General features: G+C 34.4%; 1 pseudogene; it reads left to right on the top strand.

Moving 5' to 3' along the window:
• The first annotated feature begins 2,033 nt into the window (after nucleotides 1–2,033).
• Nucleotides 2,034–9,002, top strand: LOC138141487 (uncharacterized; annotated as a pseudogene).
• Nucleotides 9,003–9,663: the final 661 nt, after the last annotated feature.

Below are 9,663 nucleotides of genomic sequence, written 5' to 3'. Positions count from 1 at the left end.
CACGAGCGCGAAATATTATTCAACATTGAACAAACTCTTTTAAACCGCCAAACTTTAATAAGGTTCTTAGATCAGTTGGGAAACGTCAGAATGTTGGCCAGGATTAGCACACTTCATAATTCTATTATTTCTACTTTAGATCTAAAGAAAATACTCGAAACTCTGTCCGAGTTTGTGAGATCAAATTCCAAAATTGAAGAAATTTATTTATTATTACCAAATTGCAAACGCATTTTTTTTTTATAATAATAGACTTGTTTTTCAATCTACGAGTACCTACATACCCCTTCTTAATCCAGTCAATTTTGACTACTACCACCTATATCCCATTCCCCAAGTCGATCATATCATTTTACCTCAAAAACCTTATTTAGTATTCAGTCCAAGAACCTATCAATACGAAGACAACGAATCTCCAAGTGTGGAAGAAACGTTTTTCTACAATAATGAACTGACCTATAATGAAAAAGACTGCATCACATTCTTCATGCAGAACCTGAAGAACAACAATTGCCAACTCATACCGGTGTCTATAAGCAACACACCAACATTGTCCCGCATAACCCAATAAAAATCAAGAAAACCTGCAAAAATCCTGGTTACAGGATCATCGAAGAACCAAGCGTGATATATTTCCCCTAACATTGCAAGATTACACATGAAGATTCGACTTTCACAAATGAAGAAAACATTATCGACGGAGAACCGTTTGTCCTACCTCAAATAAGGAACGAAGTTGTACCGACCTATTCTTCAATTCAGCCTCTAAAAATCTATTAGATCAAGTCGGGCGATATTACGAAACTCCAGAGAGAAGCAACTCTGAACCGACCAACTCCAACGTCGAATCACGAAATCGTAACCCACAGCATCTCAACAATGCCTCTAATTGTTGTTCCAGCTGGTTGCAGTTTTGCAATCTGAACAGTCGTGACAACAAAATGCACATAAACATCAAAATACCGAACAATTGTTAACCAGAATCAATCATTTTGTACTGTAACGCTGTAGAATTAAATAATTTTTTCTTCATTAAAAATGTCATAAACGGTGCTTCCGTTATCAACACTACAGATAAGTTTGTTAAAATTATCTAGATTGATTTAGTCCTCGAAGAGTTTTCAGAAGGTGATTCATTTGTGTTTTATAATTCAATTGCTGATTCAAAAACCGATCAACTATCAAGCGGTAGAACTCGATTGCTGTACGACAAACTCATTCTTGACTATGTTAATCCTCAAGAAAAAAGTTCAGTTGTCAAACTATGTAATCAGTTCAACGATATCTTTCACAACTAAACACAAAATTGTCACCACAACACTAAATCACATCTAAAACATATAATTTCCCAAGATGTCATGAAACTGAAGTCAATTCGCAACTTGAAAAAATGTTAAAAAATTGTATCATCCGACCATCTACCTTTCCATATAATGCGCTCTTGTGGGTAGTAAAAAAGAAATTAGACAACTCTAATACTCAAAAATGGAGAATTGTTATGGACTACCGAAAATTAAATGAGGTAACTGTAGGTGATTCATTTCGTATGCCTAACAGAAGATATCTTAGACAAATTGGGACATTCCTGTTATTTTTTAACTCTCGATCTCGCTAATGGATTTCATCAGATCAAAATGGATGAAAACGACGCTCATAAAACAGCATTCTCGTCATCCACCGGTCATTTTGAATTCACGCGAATGCCGTTTGGCTTGAAAATGCTCCTGCGAGATTCCAACGCCTGATGAACACAATCTTAACAGGTCTGGAAGGTTCCCAATGCTTTGTTTACCTTGATGATATAGTCATCTACGCGTCATCAATTGAAGAACATTCGTCCAAACTAAAAAACGTATTTCAACGTCTCCGGAATAACAACTTAAAACTTCAACCAGATAAATGCAACTTTATGCATCGCGAAATATCATTTTTAGGTCATATTGTCACATCTGAAGGTGTCAAACCAGATATGGACAAAGTAAAATCAATACTAAACTTTCCAACCTTAAAAACATTCAACAATTCCTAGGACTATGTGGTATTATAGAAAATTTATTCCAAACTTGGCGAAAGTAGCAAAACCTTTAACCGTAGTTCTTAAAACTGATCAAAATTTCATTTGGACTCAAGAACAATCAGAAGCTTTTGATCAGTTAAAGTCAATACTAGTAATCGATTCAATTCTTCAATATCCTCAATTCGACGGAGAATTTATTGTCACCACGGATAGTTCCAAGTTTGCCATTGGTGCCGTACTTTCACAAGGAGAAGAAGTAGGCAAAGATGTCCCCATCTCATACATTTCGAGAACACTAAACCAATCCGAAATCAATTATTCCCCAACCGAGAAAGAACCCCTTGCCATTAAAAAATTCAGACCGTACCTTTAGGGACATACATTCAAAATCGTAACAGATCATAAACCCTTGACATGTCTCTTCAATTGCAAAGATCCCTCATCTCGTCTCGTCAGATGGCGTTTAAAACTTGAAGAATTTAAATATGAAATTTGTTATAAACCGGGAAAAACGAATTCAAACGCAGACGCCTTATCCCAAAATCCCGTATTGACAGTCACTGATAACGAAACATTCGAAAATTTCATCAAATTTCATTACGAAAACGAAGAATTAATACAATATCCAACTCTGAATGAAAATATTTTTACAAAATCCCCTAATGTACTTTTAATATCTAAAGACTTAAGTCCTGAAAATGATTTTTTTCAAAACATAAGTGAACTATATGATCTAAACAAAATCAACATCGACGATGTAAAATTATAATTATGATGTAATCACTCTAACAAACGGTCACTCTAAAACCTATTTATTAATTTAATCAGGCGATTCAAAATCAAACAAATTCCTTTTTGAGAGGATTTCCCTTGCCATTTAACGTGTGTTGACGCCTATTGAGAGAGGGGGGTTACCACCCTCATCGCTCACCCCCATCTCACCCCCGACTTGTAACTTGCAAGCAGTCGCTTGAGTCGCTTATAATAAGACAGTCCAAAATAAACGTCTGCATGTGAAATAGTTGCATTATTACTGGTCCTTCGAAATAACGCCACAACGTGGAAACACTACAAGCATTCGGAGCACTTTCCAGATTCCGCATTATTATCGGAAATTTTTGCATTGTAAATCAAAAATGTTATGTAATTATGTTATTCACTAAAAACTAATGTTACACTAATAAGTTGATAATAGTTATTTAATAAACTAGTTTGTTAATGAAGGCGATTAATAGTAATCGAAACTGTTTAAAGAACGAACGAGTGTAGCGAGTGAGTGCCTTTAACAGTTGAGATTATTAATCGCCCATTAGCAAACGAGTTGATTACAAAATTTTTTCGTTGACCGCAAACTTTTTTTTTGTGACAAAATTTCAAATTAAAGCCAAATCAAAACCAATTTCATCTTTTTCGATAAAGATGAGACCTTATAAAATACCTTCATCCTTTTTTGTCCTCAGGGTAGGCCATTTTTAAATTTTTCAACACTTTCTATTCACTTTTCGACAAAGAGTGTCAGAAGACGTCAACTTCATTCACATTCAATTTCACGTAAAAATCACGGTTGCTAAGAAAATCTAGTTACCTTTGAAAAATATGACATGCGAATTATAACCAAAAAGGTTGGCTTTTGAAAAAGTGAATTCGTAATTGTGCAGTTATGGAGCTATAAAATATAGAAAACCCTGCTGCAGTGTTGGTAAGTGCAAACAATGCATGTTGTTTATACATCAACATATCATCAAAACGTCAAAATCGCAAAAATTGTTGAGTAATGAAAAATAGTGTACAGTTGGCTTCAAAAAAAAAAAACGGGAAATGAAATTTGACCTAATGTGAATTGGAAATTTAATTTCTCAATTTATGTCAATTTGTGTCTGTTTGACAGTAGAAGAGCTTATATTAATAACATAATTACATAAACATTTTTGTTTTATAATACAAAAATTTCCGATAATATTGCCGAATCTGGAAAAGTGCCCCGAATGCTTGCAGCGTTTCCACGTTGAATGGCAAGGGAAATCCTCTCGAAAAGGAATTTCTTTGATTTTGAATCGCCTGATTCCGCGATAAGTCTGTTTCCGATGACATTAATGAAATCGATGGCTTCTTTGCACCAAGGGCCTAAGGTTTCAAATGCTAAACCTTTAAACACGTAGTTTGACGAAATGATTGAACTATATTTGCTATGTTTGCGTTTGCAAGCCATTTCAGCGGCAGAACCTGAGACTTCAGATGATTTCAATACGTAACTGTCTGCAAGTGTATCTACAACAGTAACGTCCCAAACCAAAGGTTGACCTTTAATCCACGGTACTAAAGTCATCCCATCTGGGCGTTTTCCGTCATCCCGAGACAGTCCGTTTGGTTCTAAAGTTGAATTCACATGAATAGAAGTTAAAGACCGGTTGATAATGGAATTAATTTCAGTGTGTCTTGAAAATCTACCACTGCTTTTGAAACAACTTAGACCGTGGGTGCCAATTTCGTCAACTTTCGCATTGCATTTGCAAATATGAGGTGTACAAAGATTACAACCCAGTCTTAAACCAATACAAACTTGGAAGGAAGTGTTATCTAGAAGAGTACCAATATTGGAAGGTATTGCATGTAACCAAGATCCTGATTCTCTGCATTGCAAAGCCTTAAAACGAGCCAAGTCTCTAGGTGAATTAAAGATTAAGTCATTGGCAATTATTCCTTTGATATTAATATTATCCCAATTCTTCTGAAATTGTGGAATTGTTGGTATTTCGTTCTCATTTGCTACACCCCAGACTGCTAAAGCTTCATCATAATGGTGAATATTAAGCTCATTATCCTTTGAGTTTAGTAATAAAGAAACAAGCTTTTTAACCCCATTAATTGAAGATAGGAAAGCAGGGAGGCAAATATCGGAAATGCGACGAATTCCCAGACCACCAAATCTAATCGGTAAAGTGGACTGACGCCATTGTAAATCAGTTAAACGTAAATTAAGTATTCTCTCTAAACAAGACTTTAAAGAAGAATCAATTGAATTAACATAATTAGAAAATTTCCAAAATGGAGTTGTTCTTAATAAAAAATTAAATTTTGGTATGAAAAGACAGTTTTTGATTAAAGTATAAGCCACGTGTCTGTTAAGGAGTTCAGCTTTGTTTAAAAGATTTTCAACTGTAATTATAGTTTTTTCGACGGTGTTTTTGAAACCTTGGTCAAAGATTGGAGAGCCTAAAAGAGATAAACTGTCTCGGGCACAGATTTTAATGCCTGGTGCTAAATTTTGAAATTCTTTTATGACTTTTAAATCTGTGTCTCCAGAACAGCAAAAGATCTCGCATTTGTTAAAGTTTAATTCAAGGCCAATTTCCTGAGATAAATTTATAACTTTCTTAAAGTCGGATAAAACTACTTCTGGGTAATCAGCTAAGGTTCCATCATCTAAATACCATATATTCATTTGAGAATCCAAAGATAAAATAATTGGTTGAATGGCAAGACTTTAGTCTTGCTTAGTCTGATTTTTAATCATGGGACCGCAGGGATCTCCTTGCTGAGCTCCAACAGAAGAAGAAATTAAATGATTACCGAAAAATAAAGTTGAAGGATTTCTATAGCATTGATAAAGATAAGCGTACAGAAGTGGGGTATGACATTGGACTTCTTTCAGAATACAATCCCGTTCGACTGAGTTAAAGGCATTTTTGAAATCTAATTTAAGAAGAACTTTGCCACGGTTTTGATCGTTATTAACAAAGGTTCGTGTGGTATGAATTGCTGCTTCGCATCCTAGTTTAGTTGCAACTCCAAGTTGGTGTGGAGATACGGTTGCGGTCAATAAAATCTGAGCAGCACATTTTCCTACTGTAAATAACGTTTGATTGTTGCTTAAGTACGGGTAGTCACCTGGAAAACTGTCATGTTGATGTAAACGTCAACGAAAAAAAATGCCACATTTATCTCTTGCAGAAAAAGTAAGGGTTGTTACATTGCTGGAAGAAGGTTGGTCAGAAAGGAGGGTAGCAGTCAGGTTCAACATAGCCAGGAGCACTGTGCACAATAAGAAAATGTGGAATGAACGCCAATCGTTTGAAAGGCAAGTCGGTAGTGGCAGGCCTAGAATCTCTACAGAGATTGACGATTAATTTGATTCAAGTTCTACGAGAAAACCCGTTCAATTCTGTTACCGAGGCACACAATGAAACAAATTTCCCAGGTTCTCTTCGAACAGCAAGGCGTCGTGTCAAGGAAGGATCGGAACTGCGAAATCATCCTGCAGTCAAAAAACCTTTTTTGACTCAACAAAAGAACACAGAGTAGGATAGTAGGATTCGTGTTGGAATATTCCCTAGAACCATTAGATTTTTGGCAGAATGTTGTTTTCACAAACGAGAAGATTTTTCAATCGTGCTATAACGATCGTGTTAGAGTTTATAGACCACCAAATTCTCGTTTTGATGAAAGTTATACTCAAAAAGTAGTAGTAAACGGTCGCTTTTCTGTAAATGTCTGAGGCTGGATTAGTGCCCAAGGACCTGGAGTTTTAACGCATATAATAGGCAGAAATAATCCAAAGGTCTATCTTCATACCCTGGAGAATATCATGCTGTCATCAGTGAATGCGGTCTTTCCCCAAAATCATTTTATTTATCAGCACAATTGTCCTATTCATACAGCTAGAATTATCTCATATTGGATGGAGCAGGTAGGAATACGAGTTCTGCCTTGGCCTTCGCGCAGTCCGGACTTGAACCCTATCGAAAATATTTTGGGTTTGATGATAAGGAAACGTCGAAGAGTTATAGGGAAAAAATTCAAGAAGTGTGAAACGAATTAACTCCAAACTATACTGAGGTTTTAGTAGCATCAATGCCGAGAAGATTGACCTAATGTAATAGACAAAAATGGGGCTGCTACAAAATATTAGTTTTTATATATATTTTTTTTTTGTTGCATTATCTTACAATGTTCTTATCTTTCTACCATAAACATGTTATTTATTAAGTTCACGGAAGGTGTGAATTAACACGTGGTATTTGTGTATGCGTAGGTACCGTCTCTAGGGTAATGTGACTTGAGGTGAAAGCCTGATTTACCAAATTTCATGAAAAAGTCATGGAATGTCAAATCAGTGCTCAGATTTTATTGACCGCAACCGTAAATACGAATTTACAATATTTCGACTTTGAAAACAGGCTAGCTTTGACAGTAGTATTTCTGACATATAAGTGCAGTTTTTTAACCTAAATTCTAAAAGGCCGTTTCAAACTATAAAAATTTAATAAGGTCCATTAATACACTATATTTTAGAGAAAATAATTCATTATCATTAATATTGAAATTAACAAGCGGTCAACGGAAAAATAATTTATTAATTTCTCATATAAACTATTTCGATCGACCATCTTCTAAAGATTTATTTTACTCACTAAAAAATCTGCAGGCAGTCGTTAAAAATCAACGTGAATCCCACATCTTTATTAAAGCACCAACATTTTACAATTCAAAATTAAAACCTGATACAATTAATGAAATGTTCTACTATATTTTTAGAAATGAAATTCAATTTAACTTTATCTCGTCTGAAAAACTGAAACCTACAAACAAAGATGAAATTCTAAAAATATTACGAGAACAACATTCAACTTCAATAATTGGACATCCTGGATTTAGTAAAACATACAAGAGAATTAAAGAATCTAAAGAATCGTATAAATGGGATAATATGAAAAAAGACATTCGCAATGAACATTTTTCTTCAATGAATTTAGTGGACAATTTCACAACCAATTAGACCAAATTCTAAATTCCGAACTAATCAATGAACATTTTTCTTTACTGACTCAACTTATTACTGACTTGAAGGAAGATCTTGACATCATTATTTAATCTATGTATTTCGTTAGCAAGAAGTAATATAATCCATCCACAAATTGTCAATCCAAAAGTTTTCAGAAATGAAATGATGAATATCGAACTAACGAAGGATCTCTTGTTACCACTACCTCTTAATGATTTTCACAACATTAACAAATACGGTGCGATCAATTAAAAAATAAATCGAGTCGGCGTGTTACCTATGGCAACCCATGCTATAGCATAGGCTCCAAAGCAAACTCGATTTATTTTTTAAATGATTGATCGGTATTATTCACTATGCAAATTACATGTTCTTCACTCCCAAGATTTACTTGTTTTTTCCATTGCAATCCCTTTAACAAGTAAGAAGATTTTAATCTGTACAAACTTATCCCTTTACCAATCTCCACTTTTCATTCTCGCACATATTCGTTCATTAAACCTCATCACCCTTACCTAGTACTAAGTGCAACTAGAAGTAGGTTTAGCAAGTTGAAAGGTTTGTCCAACTGCGAGAAGATAAGCGAATCACTACGATTATGCTATGATATGCTACTGTACTTCACCGCGGTAACATCAGATTGCGAAATACTCTTGAAAACCAAGAAGCTGACATCCATTCCAGATAGTTGTGATGTGAAAACTGTCAATGCAACCATTGAAACAAAATCTTTCCAAACCAATGGTTGTTTATCGCGACAAAACCAATCAATGTTGCAATTATTTGCGAAAACTCTCCAAACGAAGCCGAAGATCTCATTCTCGAGAAAACCGGACTTTTGAGAATTTCGCCCAAATGCAAGTGCTACACACCATCAACAACTCTTACTGCCATCAAGAATATAACCAGCCATTTCAAGCATAAGATTCAACAACAATAGCTGAAACAGAAATGAAGACAATAGAACTCCCCCACACAAACCTTGAAGAACTAGAATCTTTGAGCAACGAGTTCAGGAGAATTAACAACGCTCTTCAAAAGGAACTATCAAAACTCTTCGTAGAAGAACACTTTTCACCATCAAACATATTGTGGTTTGCAACATCCATAATCTTATTTTGTACAATTTTAGTAATCCACTGTCTTGTTAAAAAACGTCGCAACCGTTCCAACACAGCCAATCAACCAATATCATTCATATAATAATAATAATAATAATAAGAGCTTTAAAAAGCATTTATGCTTTATTAACCCAAGAACAAAACTGTCCACAAAGGGTAACAAATAATAGATAATGTAAAGAAATATAATATTCATTCGCAGCGACCCGATCCGAGTCCCGGAGTAAGGGTGATAGACTACGTCCACTGATAGAATGCATTTTTTAAAATATCCTTAGATAACAAAATCTCCAAACCATAACATTAAAATATTAAGAAAGTATCATAGATTGTGGCCTTATTTCAGAATTATTTGCTGGAATACCTCCAAATATAAGCAAAGTATTCAGATATAGAAATTTATATTTCTTTAAAGATAATATGTATTATGAATTTGATGATATTTCGAATACATTAGTTAAATCTGATAAATTTGACTTGACAGTTTTTGGATTTAAATGTGGTCTTATCGATCATATAATAAAACTAATTAATCGTCTGTGATTCACCTAAGGTATGCTTTCATACAGTATTTACGGACATGATTTGGAACATTTATCAATTGAAAGAATTTATAAACATGGAGATGTTTTTACTCTTGTAATCAGATCATAAAGAATTAATGTTTTATTGTATAAATTCTTAATTTTTTTTATTTTTGCTCTTTTACTTTCTGGAGTGTACGAGTATACCAATTCACATAA

Source organism: Tenebrio molitor, chromosome 1 (assembly GCF_963966145.1).
Source record: "Tenebrio molitor chromosome 1, icTenMoli1.1, whole genome shotgun sequence".
Lineage (NCBI taxonomy): Eukaryota > Metazoa > Arthropoda > Insecta > Coleoptera > Tenebrionidae > Tenebrio > Tenebrio molitor.
Note: the sequence above shows the minus strand (reverse complement) of the source record. Positions and strands in the feature narration are given on the sequence as shown.